Source organism: Aquarana catesbeiana, linkage group LG04 (genome assembly GCF_042186555.1).
Source record: "Aquarana catesbeiana isolate 2022-GZ linkage group LG04, ASM4218655v1, whole genome shotgun sequence".
Lineage (NCBI taxonomy): Eukaryota > Metazoa > Chordata > Amphibia > Anura > Ranidae > Aquarana > Aquarana catesbeiana.
Window position 1 is genome coordinate 255,971,483 of NC_133327.1, and position 19,403 is coordinate 255,990,885.

Genomic DNA, 19,403 nt, shown 5'->3' on the forward strand with positions numbered 1-19,403 from the left:
TATGGCTAAAATTTATGACCTTGAGAACAGGTCCAGATGTTACAATTTTAGGATTAGGGGGCTACCTGAATCTATCACTGATATAACCGAAGCAGTCGGCTCCGTACTCAAGCATCTTATTCCAGATATTTGCTCTCATAGGCTGGAACTTGATCGAGCTCACAGAGCTCTGGGTCCCCCCGATCAGATGGCCTCTCTCGAGACGTCGTGGTCAAGCCAAACTTTTGAACAGTCAAAGAGGAAATAATGCACAACTACAGCTTATGGGACACCCAATCCAGATTTTCGCTGACATCTCCCCCTCCACAATTCAGAGAAGAAGGGCACTTAAACCATTACTAACGGCGCTGACCCAGAAGAACATTAAATATTGGTGGCTCTTTCCCTTCAGCTTGAAATTTGAACTCAACAACAAGCCATTCAGATTCTCCCCCTTTCCAAAAGGCGAGCACCCCCTACAAAAATTGGGCATAATTTCCAAGGAGCCTCCTTCCCCGATGCAAACTTCCTCTGCCAGCTCCTCTAAACAACTCCCCCAGCTAGTCCACTCACCTCCATTTGGCAACAATCCAAAACCAAAAAGGCCAAAGAAGGCCTTCCACCCTGAAACAGTCCTATGCTACCTTATCCACCTCATCTCCACTACTTCTCCAAATTTATCCCCTCTATACTCCTACATCTCCTACCCTCTCCTACCCTCCCTCCCATACACTCCCTTACCCCCCCACCCTGACCCCTTTGTCTTAACATATTATTTGCCTCACCTAGGCTGGATTTGTTTGTACTTTATTTACAGGTGTTGGCAATTTTGCCGAAATTTCAGCAATTTTTATCGTTTCTCACAAAGGAGTGCTGTGGCCGGAGCGGTACTCTTGCACCTCCTCCTGCCCTCGGAGACACAGATATTTCCCTTCTCCTGGTCAGGATTTCCCCTCTGGCCAGAGGGGAAACATTCTAATATTTAAGGGTATGGCGGATATATCCCACCTACGCCCTTTGTGTTCTGTTTTGTTCTTCTTCTTTTATCTCTTCCTTCTAGATCTTTTCTACTGTACTAACTTTCCCTTCTTCCTAGTGACCTGGGTGACCTTGCTTCCCTCTTGGACTTCTAACAACAACAGAGTGAATGGGCTCCTTATAACTCGCACCAGGTTCGGGGTAAGTGACTGGTACTCGCTGGCATTCTATTCCAGGTTGTTCCATGGCTACTTCCACACCAAACTCTTCCTTATGCATTGCCTCACACAATGTTCAAGGAATGAATTCACCGGTTAAACGCCGGAAAATTTTCCAGGATTACCATACCCAGAAAATTGATACAATATTTCTACAGGAGACACATCTTCCACGCTCCTACTCCCCCTCATATATTCACCCAAATTCCCCAAATTTCACCTCGCTAACGCAGAAACCAAAACTAAAGGGGTGGCGATACTTTTTTCCTGTTCTTGTAATTTCTCTCTCATTTCTGAATTCAAGGATCCGGGATGTAGATTTTTACTTTTTTTTACTTTTTACAAGGGCCTCATAGACGGCCAACTCTACTCCCTGGTCTACTGCTATGCCCCAAACAAGGGTCAGTCACCTTTCTTCAATTCCCTATTTTGCACCCTAAACCCGTTGACGGAAGGCACTGTAATTTATGGAGGGGACTCCAATGTTGACTTTGATACAGGGTGAGACAAAACCCGCCCCTTAGGTAGGAACCTCATATGGCCCATCAGACAGAGCCTTAAGGTAGCTAAAAAGATCTTCCATCAGGGATTAGTTGACATCTGGAGAGAGGTCAACCCGGCGTTGCAGGATTATACTTAAGTTTCTAGCCCCCATAATTCCTTTGCAAGAATTGACCACTTCTTCCTTTCAGCAACTGATATCCCATTAGTGACTAGATCCTACATAAAAGACTCTGTTTGGTCGGATCACTCTCTACTCTTCCTGATATTGGGGAAACCAACAAGACCGAAAAGGAGAGGTAATTGGAGACTGAATGCCTCAATCCTTAGTAATCCAGTCCATTCATGTGAAATAGAAAAGATTATTAAGGAATATTTCTTATTAAACGATGTGACAAATGTCTCCCCGATTTAGGTATGGGCAGCTCAAGGCTAGACAAAACGACGTAGAGCAGTTAAAAAAGGAACTCCAGCTCCTTAACAAAAGGCACACAAGTAACCCCACATTAGTATTAATTACACCACTGGACACTGCATATACAGCCCTAAACTTAGCCCTTACCGCCATCGCGGAAAAAAGCTTACGCTGGAGTGGGGCCCGCTACTACCACCAAAGGGATAAAACAGGATCTCTATTGGCAGCCAGATTGACCCCTAAAACTAGGAAGTGGAACTCTCTCTCAAAACCCCCAAAGAATTACGGAAGCTTTCCATGACTTCCATTAGAAATTGTATAGTGAGGGAAAATAGGCCCCCGAGGACTCATTGGCATCCTTTCTTAACTTACTTACACTCCCCAAGCTCAAGGATCACCACAGGGACAGATTAGAAGCACCAATATCTGCACAAGAAGTCTTACAAGTCATTAAAAATGTGAAAAATCACTCGGCTCCTGGGCCGGATGACTTTTCGACTCCCTATTATAAACACTTTGCCCCCGCCCCCTATTTGGCCCACTTTTTTAATGAGCTTCGTAAAGGATCTCAATTGGATAAGACCTTAGTTGCCAACTACAGCCCCATATCATTAATAAATAATGATCTTAACCAAGATCCTAGCAGACCGTATCTCCTCTTTTATTACACTTTATGTCCATAAGAACCAGGTTATGTGCTAATATTTTGCCAAATTGCTAACACAGAAGATAGAGTTCACATGTTTTCAAAACAGGCAGCAAAACTGGTACCATGTAAATTGTTATTTTCCACTCCGAGAAAATACACTGCATTGTATTTAGTATCTGAGACACACTAGTCACCAGTACCATTGTGTTTGCCAAATTCTTAAGACTGCTTTCATGCCTTCACAGTTATGATGAGGAAAATGGCATTCTAGTAAAAAAAAAAAAATTACATACTGTTAGTGCATTAGTATATTGTGGAAAGCAGGGGTTCCTAAACTTTTCAATCTGAAGACTTAACTAAGAACATTGCTACCATGCTGGAACCCATGAAAAGACAAAAATGACAGAAAAGCTGTACGAAGATGAATATCAATGGCCTTAAAAACTGATTCTCCCTGAAATGATTCATCCTTCCTTTGTGAAATTTGTTTTGTTAAAAAATGTCTTTGTATCTTGTCAAATTGTAGGTTTTAATTACTAAGAACTTCTCCACATTGAACACATGCTGCCCCTCTGCTCCAATTCTGCAAGTTTTAGTAAAGCCAAGAGAAATAAAAGCTAAGTTGTAATTTTTTTTTATAGTAGACCCTTATAACTAGTGTCTGATAAACGTACAATCTTGTCTAGGTAATTTCCTTGCCTTCTATGATCCTTATACCTGTCTGTACTGTCATTCTTGGTGTGCCATCACTTTATATTGATTTGCTGATTTAGTAATTGGACACAAAGCTAAGTAGCAACCCATCCCAAACATGTTCACCAAGAAACACCGTACCCTTTTCATTCCTGACTTTTTTCAACTTCCATGACAGGCAAGCTAACACTTGTTTTTTGTTCTGAGAATAAAATATCTGATACTCATCCTAAGCTACACTGCCAGAGAATGTGCCAAACAGAGGACACAGCCAGGTGTTTTTTTTTTGTGTGTAGTTATCAGAAAAATTGAATTATTGAAAACTATCACTCTGAGAATAAAGGCAGTAATACTTTGTTTTTAATAAAGAAAAATAATTGTGGCTCTTTTTTTCTGCTGCAAGTCACGCTGTTTACGTTTTTTTTTTTTTTTTTCTCCAAAAGTTTTAATGTAATAGCAAAACAGTAAAAATAATAACAGCTGCTACAATACAAGCATAATAGAAAAAATAATGACATTAGCTTGACTAAAGTCCCTTCTTTTGCTTTTCTCTGTTGAAAACAATGACATTGAAAATAAATACTAGGTTATGAAGAGGTGTGTGGGACGGGGGGGGGGGGGGAGGTGCAGCGTGGTGCGGGGGAGGTAAACACTCAGAGTCCAGTTGCAGAGAACAGAACTTATATTAATGTAGAATTCAATAATTCACAGCAAGCTTGTCAGGAACTGTTAGGGATCTTGTGTAGCAAGTGCTCATTCTCGTGCAGCAAGTGAGCGCCACAACCTGTGTGCTTGAGCTTTGAGGTGCACACCCTAATGCAGCCTATGGTCATGAACATAGAAGCCCAAGATGAGCAAGGACTAGAATACGCACACACTCTGTACACTGCGCCCCCCTGAGCTCCACACTCTGTACACTGCGCACCTCTGAGCTCCGTACTCTGTACCGTGTGCACCCCTGAGCTCCGCACTTTATACATTGCGCACCCCTGAACTCCGCACTCTGTACACTGCGCAGCCCTGAGTTCTGAACTCTGTACACTGCGCGCCCCTGAGCTCCGCACTCTGTACACTGCACACCCTGAGCTCCGTACTCTGTACACTGTGGACCCCTGAGCTCCACACACTGTACGCTGCACACCCCTGAGCTCTGAACTTTATACACTGCGCACCCCTGAGCTCCGCACTCTGTACACTGGCATGTCCCTATCCTTTCCCTACTCGTCTGGAGCCTCTCCCTACTGCTAATTACTGTCCTTGCCAGATGGGTGACCTGTCCTTTCACTGCCCACATGCGAGATGCACGCCAAGTCTGGGAGCTGGGGTCTTAAATAGGCTCTACCTGACCCACCAGAGTCACATGGAGTGGCAGCATCCAACCAGATAGTTTACTCAGTGACCCAGGAAACCATAGAGAAACCATGTTCCCCCTGACTTCCTCTTCCTCTACGATGCCGCTGCGGTCGAGACTAGAGAGTGCAAAATCTGGTGCAGCTCTGTATAGAAACCAATCAGCTTCCAGGTTTTCTTTTTTTTTCTTTTTTTTTTTTCTTTTTTTCAAAGCTTAATTTAACAAGCTGAAGTTAGAAGCTGATTGGCTACCATGCACAGGTTACCAGATTTTGCACTAGTTTCAGTAAATCAGCCCTAGTGTGTTTTCAATGCGGTGTGGGAAAAGCACACAGAATATGGGTTTGCCACACCGCATTGTGGTGTGAAGGAGCCCTTATAGCGGAATTAAATTCCTGCTGTAAAAAAATGCAGGAAGCTAAGGTTTTGGCATACAAAAGCTGTTTTTTTTCAAAACAGCGCACTGTACATATCTTCTTATTCTGGGCATGCACAGAATAGCCTGGGCGCTTGGGACAATGTAACTCCTGTGCGTGTGTGGAGAAGTTACAAAGTCAGTGGGCATTTTAAGGCTGAAAAGGAGCACACGGAACCCAGAAAAACCTCTACCAATTTTTATTTCTCCTCACTTCCTTTCTTGATGACTCCATAGAAAGTCAGAATAGTATCATTACTGAAGATCCTGATAGAGGCTCTAACCCTTCCCAAGTCTGCCCAAAAATCTAAGAAATATATATTGATAACAATTAATGTTGGGGCTAAGCCCACATACAGCATGCCTCCCACTGACTGCCAGTGATCAAAAAAATCAAACACAGACCATATTATTATTTTTGATGTCTGCATAGCAAGATCAGCTAATTTGCAAATCATCAGCCATCCAAGTTTTTAAAAGCAAATATAATTTATAAAACACAATTAGAAATCTAAACAACCCTGTCATTAGAAATAAAGTTTTTGTCTAGACTTGAGTACTGTTTTATACGTCTTATTTTTATGATGATAAATGAGAACACTAGAACAAACATTTTTAGTTGCCTAAAAATCAAATCGTGAAAGTAGATTCATTACTGTGTCTGGTTAAAGGATCACATATTTGTCATTCTTCAATGTTAGCAACCAAAATAGGAAAATATATTCAGGTAAAGTGTGATGGAACACTGGAAGATTTAGCAGGACTGTCACGTACCTGATAGGAGAAAGAAGCGATGAGGGTGGCTTCTCTTGTATCTCTGGCCCAAACATTGCCCAGGGACAGATGGAACATGAGTTGTTGATGGCAGACCCTTGGACTGTAGATGCAGAACAGAAGAGGATCTAACAGAACATCAGTTCAGGAGCATCACATAAGGGAACAGCAGTACCACAAGGGAACCCAGCAGAGGCTAAAGGGGAACAGGAACTGATAGGCGACGGTACAGAACAGAACCAGAAATCAGGTCAGGGAAGAACCAGGTCAGTAATAGAAGTCAAATGCAGGACACAGGTCAAAACATAGAGCACAAGCTGAAGACCAGTGAACAGTGTGAATGAGTTAGAGCATTCCTTAAATAGTACATTTGGAGGCAGTACTGACTATGAACATGCACATGTGTCCGCGCATATGAATGCATGCATTTCTGCATACAGGCGCTTGCCTAGCCATGATTCATCATGCAGAGCCATGTGCATGTTTCTGAGCCAGCGAGCTAACAGAAATTGCCTGACAAGGACATACATTCAGAGCACCAATCAGATTGGTGGATGCTGTGAAAAGCAGAAGTAGGGAGCTTTTTTCTCCTGTGTAAGGCGCACTCTACTAACCCCTTCTGAGAAATCTTTTTAAAGGGTCCTTATGGCAGTAATATGTACCACCCTCTAGTGTGCTCGATAGATAGTGTTATGGGTTTTTTGTTTTTTTTTGAGTGTAGGTAAATTTCTAGGCTTGGCTTGGGTTGGGAGTGACTCAGAGCAGAGCTGGGGGACTCACAGGCAGCATCACCAAGACCTCACACTTCTTTCCAGTATGTTCTAGTGTTTTCTGGAAAGGGAGGTGGAGCTGTGGGTGTTCTGAGGCGCCCCAACTAATCCCCAATCTGGATTGGCTGGGGGCAGGCCTCCTTAAATTCCTAGGGTCAGCCCAGATGGGGAGGAGTTGTTCAAATGGAAGCTGGAGATAGAGTGTTAGGCTGTCCAGGCCTTTGAGGGTGCTCCTCACTCTGGGGGAGGGGTGACCTTGGGCCTGGGGCTTGGCTGTGGACAGGACCCTTTTCATGGCACACGGAGGTGTCCTGGACAGGTGGCATGGGAGCAAGAGAAAACAGCGGGAGAGCACTGCCAGGCAAAGTCTCCAGGAGAGGAACAACAGGTCGCAGCCAAGAGGGCTGGTGAGTGACACAGTTAGTACTGGGGAGGCACGCCTGAGAGGACTGGGAGAGTGCTGTCTAAGATGCAGAGCCAGAGGAGTGGACTGGGGTGTCACAGGCAGTAGAGAGTGGTAGCTGCAGCCATGAGGGCTGGCAGGGCCTGAAGATGTGGTGCTGGAAGCAGTAGCCACATAGACAGCTACTGTAGCAATAGGACTACCTACATACTTTTTCTACACCAAAGGAGCCTGCTGTCCCTGCCTGCAAAGGGCATTCACCTTAGGCCTGGCTGAGCCAGTGTCAGGCCTAAAATACAATGCTAGGTGGTCCACAGCGGGGCCTGCCTATCAGTTTTGCAGATGCCAGCCTGTCTGGAAGGGAGAGGCTGGTGCTACGCCCTAGAGGAGACCCAGCGTTCCCTGCTAGCAGACATCATGAGGCAGAGGAGCAAGATGGCGGAGGGTGCTCATGTGTTCCCAGCACTGACCTGGTTGCTTGATCTGCAGGAGCAGACATTGGTGGACACTGGTGTCTGGTTGGAGCATTGTGGGGGATTCGCCCTCGGGGTGATTGAGGGGATGGAGCAACTGTGCCTGCTCTGTTCAGAGTGCAGGATACTGACCACGGTGGTCAGTGCCTGAATCTGGTGCGGTCATTGTAACAGAAACAAATAAAAACACAATTTCAAAAACACAATTTTTTAAAATTTTCAGTCTCTTTTAGTTTATTAGCAAAAAAATAATTAAATACCACCAGAAGAAAGCTCTATTTGGCTGAAAAAAAAATGTAAAAGATTTCATATGGGTACAGTCTTGCATGACCGTGCAATTGTCATTCAAAGTGTGACAGCGCTGAAAGCTGAAAATTGGTATGGGCAGGAAGGGGGTAAAAGTCTCCGGTACTGAAGTGGTTAAATAAGTTAAAACAATCCGCCTTCTACAGTACCAGTATCTAGGAGTAGCCTGCCCTGAAGCAAATTTTTCTCATTAAATTCATTTTTACTGGCTTGCTCTTGTATCAAGATACCCTGCCTCACCAGATTCTTTCACAGGATTCAATCTGCAGTCCTGTTTTTATACAGACTATATTTGTCAGTAATGTCTGAACATGGGATACAGGGTAACATTAAACATTAACATGGTGGAAAATTTAATATACCATTCCTGGGCAATTAAAAAAAAATAACATTAATAATAAAGTACAACAGTTTGTGTATTATTCAGTCAGGACAAGGTTGTTAAAATACAGCTCTGCTGATAAAAAAAAACTTGATTTATTGGAGTAAATAACAAAAAAGATGAAGTTAATCCTCCCAAATGGCAGACACTTGGCCCTTTTGAAAATATTAGCTGGATGGATAATGTGGTAAAGTACTGTATGTGTTTGAGGCTGAGATAGTAGTATAGTGATTTATTCATTATCCTTTGTACAGTACCTGCTGGAATTTTCATTGCTAAGCCTCAGGTGTCTGTACTGTGTTCTGTTATGGAGGCCCTAGGTCTTTTCTTTTTACTTCTAACAATGTTGGAACAAGTAATGCTTTATGTATACTAATTACTAGAAGGATACTTTTACATACGCTATATGTGAACTCATTATGGAAAATAATGTGTATGTTTACTAACATCAGTATTCAATTATTTCACCTTTTTGCAATTTTCCTTTAAAAAAAAAAAAAGTAGTACTCCCATACATGCACTACAGAATCTCTAAATGGTCCACAAGAGTGTTTCCTAACAAGTGGTTTTGGACCCAAACTGGGTCATGGACATGTTTGAGATGGGTCATCACTCGAGTGTCCAATTGTGAAGTCATCAGATCACTGGGAGTGATAGCACAGTGACTATGATTGACAGCTTAAACATGTAAGGGGTGCTAGAGTGTCAGTGAGGTTGGGGGGAAAAGGGAATCACCCAGGCAAGATTGTAATTTAATTGAAAATGACAACAACAGCGTTTTGTTTTCCTTTGGCTTTACTAAAGCTTACAAATTTTGGAAGAGTGGCCACAATATGTTCTATGTGGGGAAGTTCTTAGTAATGAAAGCCTTCCATTTAACAAGTTGAAAGGTCACTTTTTAGCAAACACTCACAGCATGAAAACAAATCTAATGCCCTGTACACACGACCGGTTTTGCCGTCGGAATAAACTCTGAAGGTTTTTCCAACGGAGTTCCGACGGAATTCCACTCAAGCTGTCTTGCATACATACGGTCACACCAAAGTCCGACCGTCCAGAATGCGGTGACGTACAACATGTACAACGGGACTAGAAAAAGGAAGTTCAATAGCCAGTGCGCCACCCTTTGGGCTCCTTCTGCTAATCTCGTGTTTATCTCATGTTAGTAGAAGTTTGGCGAGAGACGATTCACGCAAAAAAAGATGACTATAAAAAATAATTCTAAACATTATTATGGAGATCTGGCTTTAAAAAAATAAAATATTATTCATGAGATCATGAGAAATAATAAAGAAATAAGTTTGTGAGAACTCTGTGTGAATATCAGCAGCAAAACAACTTCATTATTCTAGCATTATAAAGCACAAAAGAATGCGCTGCATTAAATGATCTAAGAATTTGCAGCGTGAGAAATGTGCTATCTCCATTACAAACGCTAGTTTTACCAGACCGAGCGCTTCCGTATCGTACTTGCTTCAGAGCATGTGTCGTTTTTGATGCATCAGAACAGCATACAGACGAGAGGTTTCTCTATCTAAGTCCATCTGAATTTTCGACAGAAAAAGTCTGATGGGGCATACACACGGTTGGAATATACGATGAAAAGCTCCCATCGGACTTTTTCAGTCAGAAATTCCGACCGTGTGTACGCGGCATAAGGGATTCTTTCATGGCAAGGGAGAATACTTCAGTAGCTAATGAACATCATTCCACCAGATTAGCTAGGTTCTGCAGTAGTTTTCATCTGCCTGTCCCTGTATAATGTGTTATGCATACAGAGCTGCATTAATTACTTTTGTATAATTGTTGCTTACTATACATTTATTTACATATAAATACATTATTATTTTATTTGACTTTGTATGGTTTTGCAGACATTTTCGTAAAAATTCTCTTCTTAGGTCCCAGTACAGTATCAATTTTTTCATTTGGATACCTAATGTTCAAAATGAGTCCCTGGACCTTTCATTTGTAGATACCTTTGTAGCACTTACCCCTGCAGGAGCTGCTGGGGACGATGGGTTTCTTTGTTCTGCCACGTCTCTTAAACCTTCTCAGTCCCCACTGACACACTTGGTTATAGGTAGAAGGACGCTCAAACAATGCATAAATTATACAACAGGCAGATAATAGATACTGTACTGGGTATATGGTCACTAACTCATGAAATTGCAATCAGTAGAACTGCAGCAATGCTAAATGTAACCATAGCTAATATATCTAGAGTTTAAAGTGGAGCTCTGTCTGAAAAAAAAAAAAAAGATCAGCAGCTACAAATACTGTAGCTGCTGACTTTTAATACAAGGACATTTACCTGTCCAGGGATCCCACGATGTCGACACCCCAAGCCGATTCATCCATTGGCTTCGGGTGCAGGCGCTGGCATTGCAAGTAAGGGAAACCGGCAGTGAGGTCTTCAGGCTTCACAGCCGGTTTCCTACTGCCCCATGCATGAGTCATGCTGCCCTTTCTGAATAGTCACACGATCTTCTGGGACAAACACAGGTACCAGAAGGCAGTAGGGGGAAGGAAGAGGGGCCGGACATGTTGTAGATCCGTTCTGCGATCTTACCCAGAAGTGGGAATGGGTACCTCCTATCAAAACCAGGTACCCACCCCCTCCAAAAAAGTGCCAAATGTGGCAGTAGAGAGGGGGGGTGTGAACAAGCAGAGCTTACCCTTTTGGATGGAGCTCTGCTTTAAGTAATGACATAAACTAACTCCGAAAAATAAAGGGTCCTTTGAGTGTGCACTATGTATATAACCTCAATAGCAGGTGGGCATATGTGTTGCTTACCCCTGAAGGTGTCTGAAAGTACCTGGTGCCTAACTGTCAGCATTGGCTGGCTTACATTGAGGCCCTTCTGTAGGTGGTGCACTTTCTCATTAAGAAAGAGTGCTATGTGAGAGCATTCCCTATTTCATTAACTTTGTGTGGTAAGAGTTTAGGATGTGTAATTCAGCTCCTGGCAGGCAACATGGCTGGTTCCAGGCACTTGGCAGTTAGCTACCTCAGAAATTTCAGTACTTATGATTGGTTCCTCACTGGCTCTCCCAGACTGTAGGCACACACGGCAAAGGGTTCCTCCAGCTTTGGGTTGTGGCATGGCAAAATAACTCTCAGTCACTTAGTCCCATGATCCCTCATATGGGCACAGGCACTCCAGCATTGGGTCTGCACTACCCCAGGTCCCCACACAAAAAAGGCCCACAATGGCCTAGCCTATTGGCCTTCTGGGGTATATGGACACAGACACTTCAGATAGCAGATACTTACTCGCTCACTCCCAGCCTGCAAAAACACTATCCACCCTCCCCTGATGTGCAGTTAGAAATAATAATGTAAACCAGGTTCAGGGTGGCAAATGCATATACTGTAAAATTCTCAGATTTACTTAAAACAGTTCAGAGGGAAAACACACAAATGGCTACTAACTCTTATCCTCAAAAACAGCATCCCTCTCAGTGAAGTCCAAGGTACCTTTGGTAACATAGACACACAGCCGGAGAAATCCAAGTCTTCAAAACTTAGTAACCCTACTGAAACTGGAGTACTCTGGTAGTGAATGGGGAGGTGCTCCCCACAGTAGCTAGGTCTTCTGGAGAAGCTGCATGCTAAAAGGCTCCTGTCCAACAGCCTGCACACTGCTTCTGACAGTGGAGGGACTTTCACCAGCAGGTCACTTGCTCAGCTAACTCTGCCTGACATCATTGAGCTGCTGAGGCAAGGAAGCTATGGATCTGATTTTCCCCTAGTTTGTTCAGAAACCCAAGAAGCTGTAGGGAATTGAGTAAAAGGGGCCTTCACCTGCCTCTGAGCATGGTGTTTAATCATAAAGAGCCAGCACATCTATTGCTGGTAGGGGGAGCAAGGGGCATGATCGGCAGGTGACAGCTACCTGTGTGAGTCTGTGCCTGTGTGAGTGGACCTGGAGCAGTATTACACTTTACAGTATTACACTTTTGTATTCAGTACTAAAAGAGGACTAACACTGCTACAGTGGTCAATGGATGGATAACCAATGCCTTAGCATCTAGGACAGCATGCTGCAGCCTGTCTGTTCATATGGGTATATTTTTGTGCTCCACATGCCTTATTTACTGTACTTAGCCACACGTGAGAATTACTGCTCCACATGATCTGCTTATTTACAGATCTATCTCAAAGACTAGGTTCATTTTAATGTGAAGATAGGGATTCTAAACATAAGCTTCTTTTTGCATCTTCAGCGGTTTTTAAAATGACTAGTGCCAGCATTATACACGGTTGCAGCGATAGAATAAATGCTGCTTTGTAATAAGTTAATAACTATTACACAGTGCTCTTCTTAAACGGTAAATGTATTTTACAAATCAATTAGAAAATGTTAATGTATGTACTGCTCTAAAGTTACAATGTTTCTTCAGCAGACATAAATGCAGCCCAATTCAAAACTGTATAAATACATTAGATAAGAATGAATTTACTACACATTTCATTGTTTCATATTATTCCAAGGTGCTTCCAAGCCCATTAAACCTTGTGAATTATTAACTCTCTGGTAATCACCTGAACCTCTAACTCATATGACTTGCTTTCACTACAAACTGAGAATGTCTTTAATTGAAACACAAGAAAACTCTGAGATGAGCTAGCACTGTGGTCATATTTGATTTTTGAAAATTATGTAAGATATTTTTAACAACCATAAATACACTGGCCACTTTATTAGGTACACCTTGCTAGTACCGGGTTGGACCCCCTTTTGCCTTCAGAACTGCATTAATTCTTCGTGGCATATATTCAACAAGGTGTTGGAAACATTCCTCAGAGACTTTGGTCCATATTGAGATGATGGCATCAGACAGTTGCTGCAGATTTGTCAGCTGCACATCCATGATGCGATTCTCCCGTTCCACCACATCCCAAACGTGCTCTATTGGATTGAAATCTGGTGACTGTGGAGGCCATTGGAATACAGTGAACTAATTGTCATGTTCAGGAAACCAGTTAAAGATTATTTGAGCTTTGTGACATGGTGCATTATCCTGCTGGAAGTAGCCATCAGAAGATGGGTACACTGTAGTCATAAAGAGATGGACATGGTCAGCAACAATACTCAGGTAGGCCGTGGCATTTAAACAATGCTAAATTGGTACTAAGGGGCCCAAAGTGTGCCAAGAAAATATTCCCCACACCATTACACCACCACCAGCAGCCTGAATTGTTGATACAAAGCAGGATCCATGTTTTCATGTTGTTTACTCTAAATTCTGACCCTACAATCTGAATGTCGCAGCTGAAATCGAGACTCATCAGACCAGGCATCATTTTTCCAATCTTCTATTGTCCAATTTTGGTGAGCCTGTGCCAACTATAGCCTCAATTCCTTGTTCTTAGCTGACAGGAGTGGCACCCAGTGTGGTCTTCTGCTGCTGTAGCCCATCTGCTTCAAGATTTGATGTGTTGTGCATTTAGATATGGTATTCTGCATACCTTGATTGTAATGAGTGGTTATTTGAGGTACTGTTGCCTTTCTATCATCTCAAACCAGTCTTCCAATTCTCCTCTGACCTCTGACCCCAACAAGGCATTTTCAGCCACACAACTGCCGCTCACTCTTTTTTGGACCATTCTCTGTAAACCCTAAAGAGATAGTTGTGTATGAAAATCCCAGTAGATTAGCAGTTTTTTTCCCATTCTGATGCTCAGTTTAAACTTCAGCAAGTCGTCTTCAAGTCATCTTCACCACGTCTAGATGCCTAAATGTATTGAGTTGCTGCCATGTGATTGGCTGATTATCAATTTTGTATTACCAAGCAATGGAACAGGTGTACCTAATAAAGTGACAAATGAGTACATATACGTACATACATAACAAACATTAATGCTTGTTCATAGACCATGCAAATTGAATAGTTCACCAAACAATGCTTCAGACTGACATATTCTTGAAAAGTTCAGCCTTCTTCATTAGAACTTGTTTCCATATATTTACATGGAGTTCTTATACATTAAAACCAGCAACATCACCCAACCATAGTGACATACTTTCTAATCCTTAACACTAGAACTCACTTCAGGTGAAAGTTTGCATTCATGTGTCACTGCTAGTAAAAATCCACCTGGGCCACATACAAGTACCATATCCACTGCCAAGCCTCCATGGCTGCTGCACAGCTTGAGAAGGAGATGACACATGTGCACAGCTTGAGAAGGAGATGACACATGTGCACAGCTTGAGAAGGAGATGACACATGTGCACAGCTTGAGAAGGAGATGACACATGTGCACAGCTTGAGAAGGAGATGACACATGTGCACAGCTTGAGAAGGAGATGACACATGTGCACAGCTTGAGAAGGAGATGACACATGTGCACAGCTTGAGAAGGAGATGACACATGTGCACAGCTTGAGAAGGAGATGACACATGTGCACAGCTTGAGAATGAGATCACACATGTGCACAGCTTGAGAAGGAGATGACACATGTGCACAGCTTGAGAATGAGATCACACATGTGCACAGCTTGAGAAGGAGATCACACATGTGCACAGCTTGAGAAGGAGATGACACATGTGCACAGCTTGAGAAGGAGATCACACATGTGCACAGCTTGAGAAGGAGATGACACATGTGCACAGCTTGAGAAGGAGATGACACATGTGCACAGCTTGAGAAGGAGATCACACATGTGCACAGCTTGAGAAGGAGATGACACATGTGCACAGCTTGAGAAGGAGATCACACATGTGCACAGCTTGAGAAGGAGATCACACATGTGCACAGCTTGAGAAGGAGATGACACATGTGCACAGCTTTAGAAGGAGATCACACATGTGCACAGCTTTGGAAGGAGATCACACATGTGCACAGCTTGGGAAGGAGATCACACATGTGCACAGCTTTGGAAGGAGATCACACATGTGCACAGCTTGAGAAGGAGATCACACATGTGCACAGCTTGAGAAGGAGATCACACATGTGCACAGCTTTAGAAGGAGATCACACATGTGCACAGCTTGAGAAGGAGATCACACATGTGCACAGCTTGAGAAGGAGATCACACATGTGCACAGCTTGAGAAGGAGATCACACATGTGCACAGCTTGAGAAGGAGATCACACGTGTGCACAGCTTGAGAAGGAGATCACACATGTGCACAGCTTTAGAAGGAGATCACACATGTGCACAGCTTTAGAAGGAGATCACACATGTGCACAGCTTGAGAAGGAGATCACACATGTGCACAGCTTTAGAAGGAGATCACACATGTGCACAGCTTTAGAAGGAGATCACACATGTGCACAGCTTTAGAAGGAGATCACACATGTGCACAGCTTTAGAAGAAGATCACACATGTGCACAGCTTTAGAAGGAGATCACACATGTGCACAGTTTGAGTGACCTGGAGCAGCTCCTACTGAGCTCATCCGGAGCAGGGAGAGGACACACTGCACATGCATGCAGTTTAAATGGCCAAAAGGGGCTGCTAGGAGATGCATTATTGTAATATTCAGCACATCCTGCAAACGGCAGGATGGAGAGGAATAAAGGGTCAGTGTTTTTTTCTGGAGAGCCCTCGCAACAGCTGCATCTGCAATATGAAGACCTTCACCATTTACAACAGGAGGAACTCTGTTATGTAAAATTCAATGGATAGAACTGCATAGGGGAATTTTCAGAAAATATTCCCGAAGGTAAACCTACACTTTAAATTCACCTTCAATAGTACCCTTGCCAGCTGAAAATTTGCCAACAATCACTGATTACAATCCAAATATTTAAAATACAGTGAATTTAACAACCACGAATGCCACCAATACAGTTGATTTTGCACTGGATGATAAATATGCTGCCCTCTTCAATGTGCTGTGACTGTAGCAAATGCTGATGAATGTCATGCTCTTTGCACCATAAAAGAGAGTACCAGCTATTAGGGCTTTTGTACCTCATACCTATATAGCCACCCTGCCCTGCTAGATGATAGTTCTTTGCTCTCCCCAAAGTCTAGTGTTGCTGTTTGCTTCTGAATGCTGCTGGAGCGTGTCCCTGGCAATAGTGCAATAAGATTTGACAGGGCAGGGTTATGTATATTTGTGTCCCCCAGCCAACCACTAGGAGGTTTATTGTCAGTGATGCAGGCTGGAAGAGGGTATAAATATTTGGGTGTCACCCCTTGTGAAGATCTCTCACCCTAGGGTTCTCCCGGGGGGGGGGGGGGGGGGGGGCTGGATGGTTTGTACTTTTAGACCAGCAAACTAGGAGGGCATCCATGTGCTTGTGAGACAAGGCCTGAGTTTGGGGTCAGTGTCAGGTTCACAGGTTCACAATGCCCCACACTGCCCTACTGGAGGAAGCTTTCCCTGCAGGAGTTATTTAGTGCTGGGAGGAAGCACCAGGAACTCTGGCTGTAGGTACCAGACATTTGACTTACAGAAGCTCTGTTGATTTGCCTAGAGGGTTTATTGTTGTCAACTACTGGAGTCTGCCATGCTTGTGCCATGCTTGTGCCCTAACCCTCTTCTTACTGCTCTCTGTTTTTATATATTTGGAAGCAAACAACATGGCATTCTCCCATGGTTGGGAAATATGAAATCCCCTCCAGGATAGAAAGACCTGAGCCTTTAAAGGATAAATACTTTAAATACTTTAGTGTAATATATAATATAAACATAGAAAATATTATCCAAAAGAAATGCTAAAAAAACAATGGGGGTTATTTACGAAAGGCAAATCCACTGTGCACTGAAAGTGCACTTGGAAGTGCAGTCGCTGTAAATCTAAGGGGTAGATCTGAAATTAGTGGAAGCTCTGCTGATTTTATCATCCAATCATGTGCAAGCTAAATTTCCTTGCATGTCCACCTCGGATCTACAGCGACTGCACTTCCAAGTGCACTTGCAGCGCAAAGTGGATTTTCCTTTAGTAAATAACCCCCAATGCATCTTAGTGAATATCAAAGCATATTGTGCACCATGTTAAATTATCAGGAATCAAAATCAAGAAAAGTGAAAAATAAACCTGGTATATAATAATTATTAGAGCACAAGGTGGGCCTCAAAAAAATATTGGTGAAGAACTCTAAGATAACTGAGGCATGAAGCATGAAGGAACAACTGCAGCAACATCACAAGACCATGAGCACCCAGATGTCAAAGGAAAGTTATAAGGGGCAATTAACACTTAGGGGCTTATTTATAAAAATGTTGCTCTGTGAGTGTATCACTACTCATTGCAAATAATTCCTGCAATGTGTCTAATATGTTTATTTCCTATGATCATCACCTCCATCTAAGGGCCATAATTTTCTAACTTTTTGAAAAAAAAAAATTGCAGCCTTCTTCTGTTTCTGCAGATTTTTATTTATGTTTATAGACATGGATCGTTCATCAGACAACAAAATAAGAGTTTTATAATATCAGTTATTGTTAAATAGAAAGCTATACAATAAAGCTTCTCATAGAACTAAATCTCCATTCCAAACACTTTTGAGTGTAAATGTTGAAGCTTTCGTAGTATGGCAGCTAGGAAATTAGTAGATCAGAAAGTAAGAAAACAAACTAAAAATGATAGTTGTATACACACACACACACACACACACTTTCTCCCACTCTTTTAAAGCTTTTGTATGTTCCTATAATTTGCATCAAGCCTGAAGAATTGATTGTACAGGCATACAGGCTTAAAAAAACTGGAATACTCCATTACCAGTGGCTACCTTTGAAGTCAGTCTGTGTCCCTGAGGCAGTCAAAAAGGCATGAAAACTGTTTTTAATTTCAACCGTCTAGTCTTGAAGGGAACTGTTATAATTAAAGTATTGTTTGTATGTACTAAGCATTTCTTTTAAAAAGAATTGCCCCTTCCTATTACATTTATATGTAGTTTCAACAAGTATCCATTGAACTAAAGCAGACAGGCTAATTTGTGTAATTAAATGTAATAATCTGTATATTTAGTATGTTTTTATATCTGTAAAGGGGCCACCAACTGTGTTATCAGAAATGCTCATGAAAAAAACCAAAAAAAAAAACCAAGCATCATTTCATTGATAGAACGGAAAAATATTTTTAACCTGTAGATATTGGATAATCTGTTCAGCCACCAGACAACGTTTTAGAATACTTATTTTTCTTCTGCTTCATGCAGTTTGGCCCACACAGCATAACAAAAGGGACATTTTTGGGCTCCAGGGAGCCACTGATGCAGCTTACAGTTTGCTGCCAGCTGCCTGTCAAAACCAAAGACAAGTCGAAATATGCAGTGGCTGGACACTGTTCTGCCCCGTACACACGGTCGGATTTTCCGACGGAAAATGTGTGATAGGACCTTGTTGTCGGAAATTCCGACAGTGTGTAGGCTCCATCACACATTTTCCATCTGATTTTCCGACACACAAAGTTTAAGAGCAGGCTATAAAATTTTCCGACAACAAAATCCGTTGTCGGAAATTCCGATCGTGTGTACACAAATCCGACGGACAAAGGAAAAAAATCCTAGGATTTTGTTGTCGGAATGTCCGAACAAAGTCCGACCGTGTGTACGGGGCATTCTGAGTGGTACTTACATACAACAAACACAGAAAGTCTGCATTCAGGACATATGTCCCCATACGCATATGGTCCTGTACCACCCAAAATAGTGCCCAGCTGCCACATATGTCAGCCTGCTGTTAACTTTGACAGGTGGCTGGCATCAGGCTATATGCTTTAGGTGTGCCCCTGAGTGGCCAAAAACATATTACTGGCCCATTAACTGAGGGTGTATTACTTAACATTTTGATTATTGCATTTTCAAAGCAACATACAACAACTAAAAAAAATTCCAAAAGATTTAGATTCCTGAAGTTCCTTCTGTTAAAAAAATAAAAATGAATGGTTTAAAAGGAAACCTGTCAGTACTGTAATGCCCCGTACACACGATAGGATTTGCCGACAACAAAATCCATGTTTTTTTTCCAATAGATGTTGGCTCAAACTTGTCTTGCATACACACGGTCACACAAATCTTGTCGGAAATTCCGAACGTCAAGAACGCGGTGACATACAACACATACAACGAGCCGAGAAAAATGAAGTTCAATAGCCAGTGCGACTCTTCTGCTTGATTCCGAGCA